Consider the following 14,140-nt stretch of genomic DNA (forward strand, 5'->3'; position numbering starts at 1 on the left):
TACAAAGAGATGCACGTCCTGGTGCTATTTAAAAAATGGGAGGGGTACCTAAATGTGGCAAATGTTTTTATCCATAAGATTAAAAAGGCATAAATCTAAGCATCTGGCTTTAAGAAAAAAGTTGTATTATTTTTGTCTTCATTATTATTAATAAAAATACATTTGCAGGAAATTAAGATAAAAAATATGCTTGAACAAATATGCCATTCTCAAATGAGCATATGCTTAATTCTTAATATCTCCCTCACACTTCAGGACAGCCAGGCAACACAGACAGAAAAACAGAAGCACGGGCACTACTATAATATTTGACATGTTGAAGCTGTCAGTCTTTTAGTGTGTCGCATCTGAATGAAGTTGGCTAATGACGCAAAGCTAATCATGCAAAATTAAAATTTGGTGCCGGGGAGGAGGAGGAGGCACCAAATCACATGGTGCAGGGCTGGTGATGAACACTATAATGGGTTTGTCATCTGTGCTGTGGCTAAATAAAATCTGCCACACAGGCTTCCATGGAGACACGATGCTCGTATGTCATTCATTGGCTTGATTCCTTTCCCCCCTATTCTTTAATCAAACGTTATATATTCATTTATTTCGGATATTTAAAAAACCACACAATTAAACCAAGCTGCAATTAGACTTTGTGGTGGGAGATCTACAATGCAAGATAACAATTTTAACAATAAATATAGTTATTGAATTCATTCTCTCGGCATCTATTAGATATGTAAAAGTGGTGAAAGAGAGAGGAAAAAAGGAGGAAAGAAAAGGAAAAAATCCTATCACGAATATCACTAATGATTGTGCTAAAAACAGCATAAATTATGCATATTACCTCCTCTCTCTCCAGTAATAAATGTTTTATCATTTTCCCCTGCATTTAATGCTCTGTACCTTCACTGGGGCAGAGAGAAGCCGACATTCTCACAATAAATAAAAGACACTCAAAGGCTCAAAATGCACTCCAGAATCAGGGAGTTTACGCTGTCTGTATTTAGAAAAAAAAATGTCTCTAATATTTAAAATTAAAATTTTAGACAACGAACATTTTAAAGGATAAAAAAAATACTGTAGCAACTTTCAATACCTTATATAGGAAGTTTGCTTTCAAAGGTTGCGTAGCATGTCATTACTTATTTAACATTAGTTTTGCCACTTTCATATTTAAAAACACAGTTTTAGGGTGCAAGAGCAACCCACTGCCAGATAATCCACATCCATGCAACATAAGAGGGTCATGATTATGATTGTGTGTGTGCATGTGTTTTTGTGAGCATATGTGCCCAGCCCACATGGGTACTGTGTTTATTCTTTGGCCAGTAAATACCGTTTTAATAGAAGTGTGTATACACGTGTGTGTGTGTGTGTGTGTGTGTGTGTGTGTGTGTGTTTGACGAGGGGCAGATACAGGACAGGCCTTAAAGGATGTCCACAGCCAGGATAAACAGGATCCAGGCAGGGAGAACAAACAGGGCTGAGCTGTTACACAGAGCAGGGCGACAGCTGCCCGGGACACAAGTAAATAGGGAGAGGCCAGGACAAGGCGCGCTTGTGAACAAACAGGCCCCTGTTAAACACCGCACCGCTCACTACTGATGGAGAGAGACACAGAAAAAAGACAGGGGAGGTACAGACGGGGTGGGTGACAGAGAGAGACAGATGAAAAGAATGCAAGTGGAAGAGAGAGAAAAGGAAAGTGAGTAGGAGGGAGGGAGGAAAGTGGTGGTGGAGGGGAAAGACTGGCACAATGTGACATCCAATCCGGTGATGAATCTCAGCATAAGAAACTCAAGGCTGCAGCCAGGATCAGCCAGCTAATAAGTATTCAAATTAGGCATAAATTTTACATGCCCAATGTTTAAAATATTCAGAGAAAGACTGTCTGATTGCCTTTACTACAATTTTATGAACATTCTAATGGAGCCTGGATCTCTCTTTTTTTCTGCTTTCTTTCTTGGACCGGCGATGGATGTTCAGAAAACTTGAAGATATATGAGATAAGGAAATACATTTTTTTTAATAACATCTGAATGCAATGCAATGGAACTCCAAGGAAAATTGCTACTTTGATATTAACAAACCAATCAAATTAGCTTTTAATGTGATTTACTGATGTATTAAACATTAATATAATAAAAAGAAAAATGGATACAAATAAGAAATTAGGAATCATAGCTTGAGTAAAAAAATAAATAAATAAAAAAAAAAATCATGCAGCATAATTTGAATTTCATACACAAACAATAAAAGCCCAACACCCGGCTTGATCTCAGAGCCATAATCTTCTCACCCTCCTCCAAAATAAAATCTGTGCAATATGTCTAACTGCAACATAATGATAATGCAGATATATGCAAAGTATATTCGCAGAGATCAGATGGTGCTTTAACCTTAATGACAGCGGTGAGATAAATTAATTAGCCATCTAAAGGCGGCATTCAAATCTGCCAATTAGAATGTCAATTAGAAACACAGCCAGGCTGCGATGATGAGCGGGCTACTGAGCTGCGGATCTGACTGTGAGGGTGATAGACCTGTCACAGAGAGAGAGAGAGAGAGAGAGAGAGAGAGAGAGAGAGAGAGAGAGAGAGACAGAGACACACACACACACACACACACACACACACACACACAACTCAAGAAAGACAGATAGTGACAATACTTGGCACCTGAGGGTGTGACTATATGCATGCGTGTATCTACATTGTGTGTGCCTACCACAGGTCCACCATGCCCTGTACCCTCTCCCTGAGGGATACTAGCCCTGACCCTGGCTCAGTTTGTCCTAAACCAACTGGGTCGGAAGGAGCCACGCCACCCCCCCAGCTACAATATCGACTGGGGCCCTGGCTCTGATCTGCGGCGGTGCAGGCAGCTTTAATGCCGCATGAGTGAGGCTGCCGGCTTGCCCGTACGTGTGTGTTTGACATCCTATAAATTGCCGGTGTCCTGCATTTCAACACACCCGCTATTTGATGCTATTTCCTCAAGCCATAATCTTCCAATGAGGGAAAAGCTAGACCACTTATTATCGTGATCGGAAACAGAGAGGAAGGCTGTTATTGCCCTGGTAATACTCTGGTAATTCTGTAGATGTATAGCTTTGGGAAAGGAGATGATAGTGATACTAAGTGTTTAGGTTGTGGGGTGGTGCAAAGATAGTGGGAGACCGAGATAACTCTGCACTCTCCAAATTTACTGTCGTCAACGATCGCTGATGGCTCCCAACATTTCTATTAAGGTGGAGGCTCAACAGAAAGAAAGGCATTTCCTGATGAAGCAAAGATAGACACAAGACAGACACTTTATTTGCAAAGCTTTAGACCAACTCCAGCTTTTGTCTCATTTCTTGTGCAACCATAGCCTTGCTTGCTATTCCTCTTCAGCTTGAGCAAACATTTACTCTTGAATCTTGCACTACGCAAATCTGTCTCTTCCATCAGGTACGGAATCTGATAAAGGGTCCTGACGACGCATTGGCCCAGAGATTGGGAGAATTTCTCCTCTTTCTTCCGAGAAGTGACACAACAAAGGTGTAGGGAGAATTGAGCCTTTCATTGCCTCATGCACACACACACACACACACACACACACACACACACACACACACACACACACACACACACACTCTCTCTCGGTCTTTTGCACATACACACTAAACACACACCTATCATTAAAGGGGAGAGAAGCAGCCCTCCATCTTTGTTTGTGAGCTCTAAAAGCCCTTAATGTAGCCTCATTACCTGGCCTGTCTCCCGCTCTATCATGTGCAGTAAACACACACTATGACACTGGCCATCCATCTAGTGGGAATACACAGCTGTCTGCTGTGCTCCAACACTGTCTGGGGAACACTGGAGAATTTAACACACACACACACACACACACACACACACACACACACACACGCACACATATTACATAGTTAACACACAACGGGCTTGACACTGGTTTTCGTTCAAAATCTCTGGCCTATCCATTTTCAGTGTGAGGATGTTCTCCACTGTGTCTCTATCTAGAACACTGATCTGTCCCCTCATTTTATACGCATGTGCATATATGCAAAATATTTTCATCAGGAAGACAAAAAAGAAAGGAAGAAAAAAAAAATTAAACTGTAAATCTGTGATCCCAGATGTCCGTTCATTATCAGTTCACATTTCAGGTGGCTGGCTGGAATTCTTTCGGTTTGTGAGATCAAAATAAAAAAAATAATAATAGAAATTACATTTCACAGTCTGCTGACTCCTCACAGCTCTCTGATCAAGTCGAGATATGGTTACCATTTAAAATAATCACAGATTCTGTGCTTGAGTGAAATTAATTCATCATTGCCATAAGTTACTATGCATACAAAATAAAGAAGTAACTGGGCAAGGGCAAGGGCTCACATATTCAACACTTCAGATTGCTTAATAAATCAAAATGCCACATATGTGCTGACTAAAAAATTGGTCCTTAAAACCCACTGCATTTCAAAATGATAAATGTAATCTAAGACCAAATAATGGAGAGCAAAGAAGTTTAAAATAACTTAATCAGATTGCATAAATGTCTGCAAGGCATAGCATAAATCAATGCCTTCAAAGAATCTTTAATTATGATCACATGCTTATTTGTACTTGGGTGTGCACTGTATTTTTTTTCTTGGTTGCAAGTAGTCACTGCAGAGGGAGACCACAAGCAGTTTATTACAGCCTTCAGCTACAAGCTGTGAGTTTGGAGTCGCAGATGGAAAAACGACCACTTGGAGAGCTACGTTCGACAAAACCCAGTCCCCCGGATTAAGTAAGGCAAGCCAGGCTGCCGTGCCTTAGAATTAAAAGCTTCCTTTTTGGCACTAAAGGGCCACCATAAAGGAGCATTAATGACTACTTCTTATAAACCTGGGTATGGTAATGGTTTCTTCTCTCAGATAGAGGAATTTCAAAAGTGTTTCACCGGTGAATGAAGATTGCTTTGGAAAAAAGGGGGCTGAAGAAATCATATTTACAAAATCAGGAGTGGGGACAAATGAAAAGAGATGAATATGAATAATGGACTTTGCTTTTTCCGGGATTAACATTATTCAAAGCAACAGAATCAAATGTGGTTATCTCCTGTCCAATGAGCCCTACATTGAGAAAGCCTCAGTCATATTTCAATTCTTCATTTGAGCTGACAATAAATCGTAGTTCTGTGATAGGAGACATTCAGTCAAGAATGTTCAGAACTTAATTCTCTTCTATTTACAATAAGGAGATGAGACAGAATAAGATAAAAGACAGACTATTTGCCAGAGTGTGTAAGTGTCCCTGAATGGAGTGTGAGTGTGTGTCAGAGTCAGTGTTTGTGGAGTACAGAAAAGCAAAAAAATGACAAAGAAAACCAGAGGAAAGGGTGTGAAGTGCGTGTTCAATTGTACGGTCTTGCACAATGTCTTCATGAATCAAATGCAAGAGGCACTCATGAATAGTGTGCATGATAGTATGTTAATACAAATTCATTTTATATGAATACAACCAGCTCTGAAAAATGACAATGGCAAAACAGTTATTGTACATGGGCTAGCCAATTACTAATAATAATAATAATAAAAAAAAGGGTATGGTAGGCTAACATGAAAATGTTAAATTAAAATCAACAATGAATCACTCAGTAAAAAAGTGGAGAAATATTATAAGAGGAAATATAATTTACAGTTTATCAATTTCCTTTTCCGACAAAAAACACCACTGCAGCAATAAATGCATACTTCTTAAATATATTGCTGTAGCGCAGCACACCCCTCGCAGAAAGAGTAAAAGAGGAGGAGAGAAACTAGTTCTCTCCTGCATTTAGGCTCGTCCCATATCATTTACACGTTACCCATCAGGCACCTCATTCTGCTGAAGCAGGAGGCAGCCCCGTCGCTGTGGCAGAGGAAGACAGTGACGAAAGCTGATCAGTCGGCACTCATTTGCATATTTGCCAATTCCATTAATTAACTCGGCCCACCTAATCAGGGCTAATTGACCTATAAAGAGGGGAGGCCTTATTGTCTCGTCCAATCATCTTTACCAAGAGTAGAGGAGGTGCGCCGGTGAATGCAGGGTACTTCCGACCTCACTGTATTTATAGACCTCATGCGTGGAAGTATTCCACTCAGAAAAGACCTTTTATTCTCCACCTGAACGATCAGGACTGAGCTGCTTTGACATGGAGCAAGAGTTGGAAAACAAAAAGGAGAAAATGGACAAATTCTTTACACTGGTCTGGTGCCTTGTCGAGGGGAGAAAAATCGGAGGAACTAATGACAGTTGGATGGCCTGACTCTCCGGTCCTCCCCACAGCGCGGCAGATCCAGCAGACAGGCGCAGGGAGCAAGCCACGGCCGGCACAGCTACAGAGACATAGCTCATTGTGACGTTTCCAGTTATTTCTGGTTGATTAGGGCCATTATGTCTCCAGCTCTGATTTATGTTGTCATTCCCCCTCAGCAGTCCTGCATCGATAGATCTTAATGAATTGGTAAATAAGGGTGAAGATTGCAGTTGACAACACCGCAACATTCCTCATTCATACCAGACAAGATTTATGTAACCAATTAGGAGCATAACGGGGGGGGGGGGGGCCTGGTCAGGAGAAAAATAATCTTTCCACAGGAAAATTACCAAAGTCTAACCCACGACAAAATAGATAATGGGCAGTCTTTAACACCGGCTTAGTCACACTTTCTCCATGCCCGGTTGGGGACTTTAAAACTGCTCAGAAGAAAGGATCGCCTTGCTCCTCTTAGGATTAAGAAATTGATTTTACAAAAATATGCAGAGACTGGTTGACAGTGTGTACTGCCTGACAGCTCAGCTGCACCTCTCCGTTTTGAAAACACACCCGGCTATACAAGTCACATCTGAATAACGTCCATGCCAAAGATGATGATGGAATCAACAGATTAAAAAATTAAAAAGCCCTTGCCAACAAAGCACCACTGTGATTTGGAAATATTAAATTCAAGAAGCCACTCCCCCCCCCCTCAACAATCCAAAACAGACCCAATGAAAATGTGAAGGGGCATGCATCTGTGTGTGGTGGGGGCACACAAATCAACTTTACACTTACTGTTTGATACATTGACTAATAAATAATCATTTGCATTTTTTAATAGTCTCATATTTCCATTATTTAATGTCTCTACACTGCAGTTTTAGGAATCTGTTAGCAGACAAATAAAGGCCTCTGTCATTAAAAAAGAATTCAGATAAAAGTGCTGATCATCAGTAGCCAGCGACAGGCCAGGAAGACCCATAGGGCAGGAGTGAACAGAGCTGGAAAATTAAAGCAGAGTGATACGGGAGCTGGCTCCTTTCAGCCTCTCTCCCTTCAAGCACATGCAAATGAGGCCGTGCTGCTTAACTGCATCATTTATGTGGATAATAGCGGCATCATCATTACGGGAACTCAAATTAAATTACATCACAATTAGCATAACAAAGTGATTGGTTAAACTTTCAAAACAAATAACGCGACTCTGCTAATGAACAGTGTTAATTGGCCAGTGTGCATTCTAAATAAAACATGTAGGTAAACATGTGTTTTAGTTAAACAATTTTACAATTCAGTTCCCTCTTCGGCTTTTTTACAAAATGAGGACAGACGTGGAAAGAAGTGAGAAAAAAAAACAGAAAAAGAAGACTCAAAACGAAATATTGCCAGGGGGATTTGTAAGCTGAAATATAAAATGTGTAGCATTTAATTTTATTGCGCTAAATAACCTATTATATGTCAGACTCTGGAGAACAATGTAAATTATCTGCCTTCAAAATGGAGTTTGGCCAATTCTCCATGTGAACTAATCACATAGCTCATTATGCATTAGGGTATTAAATTATGAAGAGGAGTCCCTTTCGCATTCCTGCACAAAGCCCTATGAAATGTTAATAATATGCCCACAATAGCCCAATACCATGCCTTGCTCACCCTCATCAATATTTAAGTAAACAAATTATCCCACTTGTCTTTGATAAAGATAATTAGTGCTTCACCGATTATCAGTCTTGTGACCTCTCTCCTCTTCAAACTACATCTGTTCCAAAGATTCTTTTTCTACACCAAGATAGAGAGAGATAGGAGAAAAACAAATAAGTCAAACTTCAAGTAAAAGCTTTGCCCTCTCAAAACACACATCTGCATCTGATTAATATTGGATTGTTATTAGCTTATGAAAGGTTATACAGTGGATGTGCCCTTTGATTATGTTTAACCGTAGTAGTGAATCTCTGTCCTCTTGATTTTAATGATCAATGATTAGCATAGAAAGCAAGTAGCAACACCCGAAAAGAGCACAAAATACCACAGCAAGTGAGTTCACACATGCATACACTCATACAAACACACAAACACAAAGCCACATCAGTGCACAGACTCACTTGTACACACACACACACACACACACACACACACACACACACACACACACACACACACTGAGCCATTCATCAGCACTAATTAAGCAGTAGATTAACAGAGCCCGCAGACCAAGGCTGCACAGTTACACAGTGTGACGACCAGCGGGGAAGGCAGGAGACACAGCCCGGCGATAAAACACAACCGTTAAACACAGCCAAGAGGTTGGAGTCGACTACGGATGACAGAGGATTGATGGGTGGATGGATGGATGGATGATAGATGGATGGATGGACAGAGTCTGCCTGACTTTTTTTTTTTTTTTTTTTTTACCTGAAGGTGAGGAGTGCCAGAGAGCTTGACCAGGGAACAGAGTGCTTGCCTCTGCCACCGCCGAGGGTGTCTAGCAGCAACGGCCGCAAGTCGACTGGTGTCACCCCGTGGAGAGGCAACACTATCTGTGTCATCACTTCAGCTGTGTTTATGGGGGATGGCATCATAAACAAGACAGCCACCCCAGCCACCACCCAGCCCCCGCCCCAGATCCCCCCGCTCCCTCTCTCTCCTCTGCTCTCCCTCACTCGCCACCTCACCACCACCGTGCCATTCATGCATACTTAAATCACCCTCGCCCCATTAAAAAAAAAGAAAGCCCAGACGCTTCTCCTGACAATTATTCTATCATTTCCAGTTGTCACCGGGGCAATTATCGACCGGGGCCCCCTGTGCGGGTCGGACATGCAGGCCTGATAGGAAAGGCTAGAGTTGGGGGAAAGAAGGAAAAGAGTGGGAGAGGGGACAGCAGAGGGAGAGAGTGTGTGTGTGTGTGTGTGTGTGTGAGTGAGAGAGTGTGTATGTGTGTGAGCATGAGTGTGAATGAAAGGGGGGGGGGGGGGGTAGTGTACAAAATGGAAATTTATGACAGAGACACGGTGGCTTCTTTTTCTCTCTACACTGGAAATAATTACACCATCATTTCTTATGCCTGCCGCTGATGAAATATATCACAATTACTGGAAAACACTACAAATCATTTCATTCCCCATTTTATTGAAAGTGGTAGACAAGGCAATTATTAGTTAGATCTCTATTTTCCTGCCATTTAATTTAGGGAATGACCTTCAAATCTGATCATATTTATTTATATTAACTTACTTTTTACAAGTATAAAGAAAAAAGAAAAATTCTGTGCATTTGGGTGCATATGTGTAAGAGCATGTGTGTCTGCGTAAAGTAGACTGTGTGTGTGGGTGGATCCTGTGTGTGAATGAGAGTGTGTGTGAGGGGATCTTCACACGGGAAGGGCTGTGACTACTTGCAGGATGCTCGCCGCCTCTCCCCTTGCACATCGGCTGCATGCTTACCGGGCAGCTCGCGCTGCTTTTGCTCTAATCGCAAATCTGCTTCTCTGAACACTCTCTGTTTCTCTCTCTCTCTCTCTCTCTTGTGAAAGTACACACACACACACACACACACACACACACACACACTCTTACAGACAACCTGCCCGACTGGCTCTTTACTCTGCTCTATGTACCCGGCATCGCTAAGATGAGAGGGAAACAGAGACAGACGAAGGGCTGGAGGACGCCGCGGCGAGATGTGAGTTTGCGCTAAGGTATGTGTGTCTGGCTTTATTCTAGCACAGTTCAGTGATTTTCTTTTCAGCTCTGATTGTGTGCATGTCAAATTGTGTGTGTGTGGGGTGTGTGTGTGTGTGTGTGTGTGTGTGTGTGTGTGTGTGTGTGTGTGTGTGTGTGCATGTGTAGATGTAAAGAGTCTGAATGGGATTAGTGAAGGGCTCAGCGGCAGTCGGTAGCCTCCACACCGTGCTCTGGCAAAGAGTGTATAGGGCTCTTAAAAACAATTAGCCATATCACATCCATGCGTTACCAAGTAACATGCTATCACAAAGCAGTGCTACGGTACCACAAGTACACATCCAAACAAAGTCATAAATAGACAGCAAAAGAGAGAGGGAGAGAGTGACAGATAAAATGACCTACCTTTAAAACAATAAGTGAGAAATCCACTCGCTCCGGTAAAAAGCATTTGAAGAAGTATTCTCAGAAGCCTGGAAGCATTAATGTGTATCAAAAAAGAAGAGAGGGGGAAAATGCCACTAGTAGAAATCAGAGCATCAAAAGTGGGGAAGAAAAGGTGGAAAAAAGTAAAGAGAAGCTAGCTGACGCTTACTGTCAAAGACATCAGCAGAGAAGTATTTACAGCGGTATTTACAGTAGTGCGAGGGGAGAGCACCTCTGCCTGGTCACGTCTGAGAGACAGTTGCCGTTTCAGTGCTGCCTAATTAAAACAAGTGAGGCAGCCCCACTGGATTGTTTTGACGCCTGAGGACCAATAGTATACAAAAACCAGTGGCTTGATCGGTGGGGTACGGGGGCTGGTTGCGGGGAGCGGAGAGGTGGGGGCCGAGGGTGGCGAGAGTTGGCAAAGGAATGGTGAGGGGGGTGTAACTGTGTGTGTGTGTGTGTGTGTGTGTGTGTGTGTGTGTGTGTGTGTGTGTGTGTGTGTGTGTATAAGGGGGGTTCAGAATAGGCGTTTTGTAGAGGAATCTGAAAGGGGAGGGAGACCACAAAGGTTTAGAACTCGGGAGACCTCCACATGCCGAATGCTCCCTCACTTTTTCTTGACAAAATACTAAGATGATGCTTTTTGAGAGTCTTTTGCCAATATGCTACCACCACTGTCTACACTCTAAATAACTTTTTAAGCATGAAACAATACGCCAGGTCAGACTAAGTCTATGGGGAGGGTTTAAATATCTTATTTAAAAAAAAAAGAAGTGAAACATACAAGCTGACAAACATTTCACAGCTTTCACCCTCAGCCACAGTTTTTTAAGCTTGGTTTACCACTTGATAAAAGGCAAACGTGTCTGCGCAGATGTCTTACATGAGGATTCAGTTATTTGAACAAGTTTCTCCTAATGAATTAGTTCAGTATCTCTAACTGGGACCGCAAAACAGCCGGCCCCCACTGCCTGCTAAAGAAGCCGACCAAAACCTGAAGCGAGCTGAATTAAGCCGGGCTGGGCTCAGATGTGCTTTAATATGATGTATCAACATGTTTCCCCTACAGTAAACAATGTAAAACAGGCAATGAGCTGGAACATTTAGGGCTAATGGTGTTTGCCAATCCTTTTGTCAATTTTGTTATTCTCTCTCTCTTTCTCCTTTCCTCCCCTCTCTCTCTCCCTTGCATGCCACAGATGTTTTTCTTAGTCGCTCCAACAGACAGGAATCTACTGGCAAGAAGAAAGGCTCGGTCTTCCCCAGGAGAGAGGAGTACAAAGCCCCCAGTCTGCACACAACAGATGCAGAAAGCCAGTCCATCTGCCACCAGCTCGCTCTGCCACATGGGCCTGAGAGATTTAATACAAGAAGGGACTCTTTTTTTTTCTGCCGACATAAGTTTGTGCCATATACATAGAATCAAATACAAACACACAACTAAATCTGGCAGAGATGCAACTCCAAAATTGAATTCAGAGATATACACTAACAGACACACACATGCAGGCATACAGGCAGCAACAGTAAGAGGTTATTGAGAGTGCAAGAACTTTTATGTTTTAAAGAGAGGCACCCAGGGCAACTATGACAGATTTATTTAGGAAAAGATGTAGCCCCTAGCGTGGGGTAAAAACCACTTGAACTTGCAGCTCTGAGCGGTGCACTGGCATGATTTAACAGGCTCTGAATAGCACATTATCTCCCAGGCTCCGCTGGAGCATATTTCAGCCGTATGATATCATTATTTAGAGACCAACACAGACCAAAAGATGTAGCATTTTCATTAGTGTCAACTCCCTGAGCTCTGAGGCAGGGAGGGTAAACACTAAACAATCATGGCAGAGTGAGAGAGACAGCGGGAGTTGAAGCAAGTGAGAGAAATAGAGAGAGGGGATGACAAGAGTGCAAAAGCAAGCAAGAGAGAAAAAAAAACAGTGACAGAGAGAGGCAAAGGGGGCTAACATAAAACAACTGCTGTTAATTGCTCTAAGCATCCACATTATGCCAGTAATTTCCCCATTTCTCTTTCAGCGATAAGGGCTTCAGGATAGAAAGCTCCTTTAGCCCCTTTAATAAACTACTCAGAGTGCCTCACTGGAAAAGACAAACAAGAGGCCCCTGGCCTTAGAAACATTCACTTCACTAGGGGGAGTGCTATGCCTATTTCTACACATCTGTGACAATTGTGCGCCTCCTCCCTTCAGGTATTTATTCCCTACGTCTCTTCTTCCAGTGCTTTCCGCTGCCAAGGTCAACGGAGACAAACAGGCCCACCAGCGTCCTGATGTGGTGGCAGCAGAACAGGGAAAGGAGAAAGACAGATAGACGTGTGTAATGGGTACAGTGGGGAGGGGTGAGGGTGGCAGCAGCTGGTTACCAACCCTGGCAGGAGCAGCAGCAGTGGGGGAGCAGTGGATCTGTGATGCAGTGCAACGCAGCGACAACGATGGCGACGGATGTTGCTTCCCTTCTCCCGGCACTGCTATCATTTTCACAGTTTACACACACACACACACACACACACACACACACACACACACACACACACTACCACTAACTATTAATTTTCAATTAAAGCCACCGTTAAGTGCATTGCCTCTGGTGCATTTGACAAAGTCAAGCGCCCATAACAGGTTTCCCTCGTCACTTCTGCCACCATCACTTCAGTGGTACGAAGAGCCATGAGGCTCGTCAGTCAGAAGCAGCCCAGCCTTCAGCCATGTGAATCACTCCTTATTAAGCCTTTAACAACTATTAGATGGAAACGTGCACGCTAGTGATAGAAATGAGTGAAATTTAGAATAGAAATACACTTTGTACGTGTTTAAATTAAAAGCATGCATGACCTTTTAAATATACACAAGTGGAATGAGGACAAAAGACAAAGAGAATGGCGCAGGGAGACAAAGACTGTGGCTTTTCTCTGACTGAGTGTTGTTTTTATTGAAGCCCAAGTGCCAAGAGCATCAATGATGCATTGGAAGGTTATCCATTTGACTTTCCTCCTCCCTCGTCCATTCTCACATTTAAGAGCTAGTCAGACAAAATGAAGTGATTTTACTGTCTGTTAAAATATGCTCAACTGCCCTTAAAAACTCCCACACAGTGATAACCACTGAATCCAAAGAGCAAAACACCACACACATGGCATAGAGCACACACATCAGCACCATTCATTAGTTGCCACACAAATGTTCCACAAGCACAATTCATGAGCCACTTAGTCCTGCCTACAGATAAATAAATAAAAAGCCAAATAAGGCATAATGAGGGGGTAGGGCTCTTTTTAGTCCTGGGCAATGTTGATCACATGATATGTTGCTTATGGCCAGAGAGCAGAGACCATTACGGACCGGTGATTATATAAGTGGTTGAAAGGCAGCACCATTTTAATATACTGTACTTAAGCACCAGGGTATCCATGGCAACTTGCCCTGCACCGTGCATTCAGAAAATCCCTAATGAAATGCCTATTAAGTGGCTGATAATGACAATGTCCAAATATATTTGCATATGTATTTCACTGCAAAAAAAATGAGAGCAGTGAATAATAAAAAAAAAAAAGATAAAGAGGGGCCTGATTACTGCAATCACAATAATAAATATGGTGATTCTGTTTTGTTTGTTGTTTGAAAATTGCAGTTCTTCTCAGAAACATACCATTTCTAAAGCAGTGAATAAGACAAATGTAAGGCTTGGTGATCTGGTCTACAAAATAACTATATATACAAGTATAAAAT

At 42.3% G+C, this 14,140-nt stretch overlaps 1 protein-coding gene across 7 annotated transcripts in view; it reads right to left on the minus strand.

The window, feature by feature from the left end:
• The window catches only part of foxp2 (forkhead box P2), a 106,439-nt gene that overhangs the window by 63,421 nt on the left and 28,878 nt on the right, over positions 1 to 14,140 (minus strand). Inside the window, exon 1 of one of the 7 annotated variants that reach the window (XM_035995864.1) lies at positions 10,374 to 10,702. The exons of the other annotated variants lie outside the window; for them this stretch is intronic. The gene's annotated coding sequence lies outside the window, so the exon portion shown is untranslated. Of the gene's footprint in view, positions 1 to 10,373; positions 10,703 to 14,140 lie in introns of those variants that run through there. 7 annotated transcript variants of the gene reach the window in all.

The sequence above is a fragment of the Sander lucioperca genome, chromosome 20, assembly GCF_008315115.2.
Source record: "Sander lucioperca isolate FBNREF2018 chromosome 20, SLUC_FBN_1.2, whole genome shotgun sequence".
NCBI classification, from domain to species: domain Eukaryota; kingdom Metazoa; phylum Chordata; class Actinopteri; order Perciformes; family Percidae; genus Sander; species Sander lucioperca.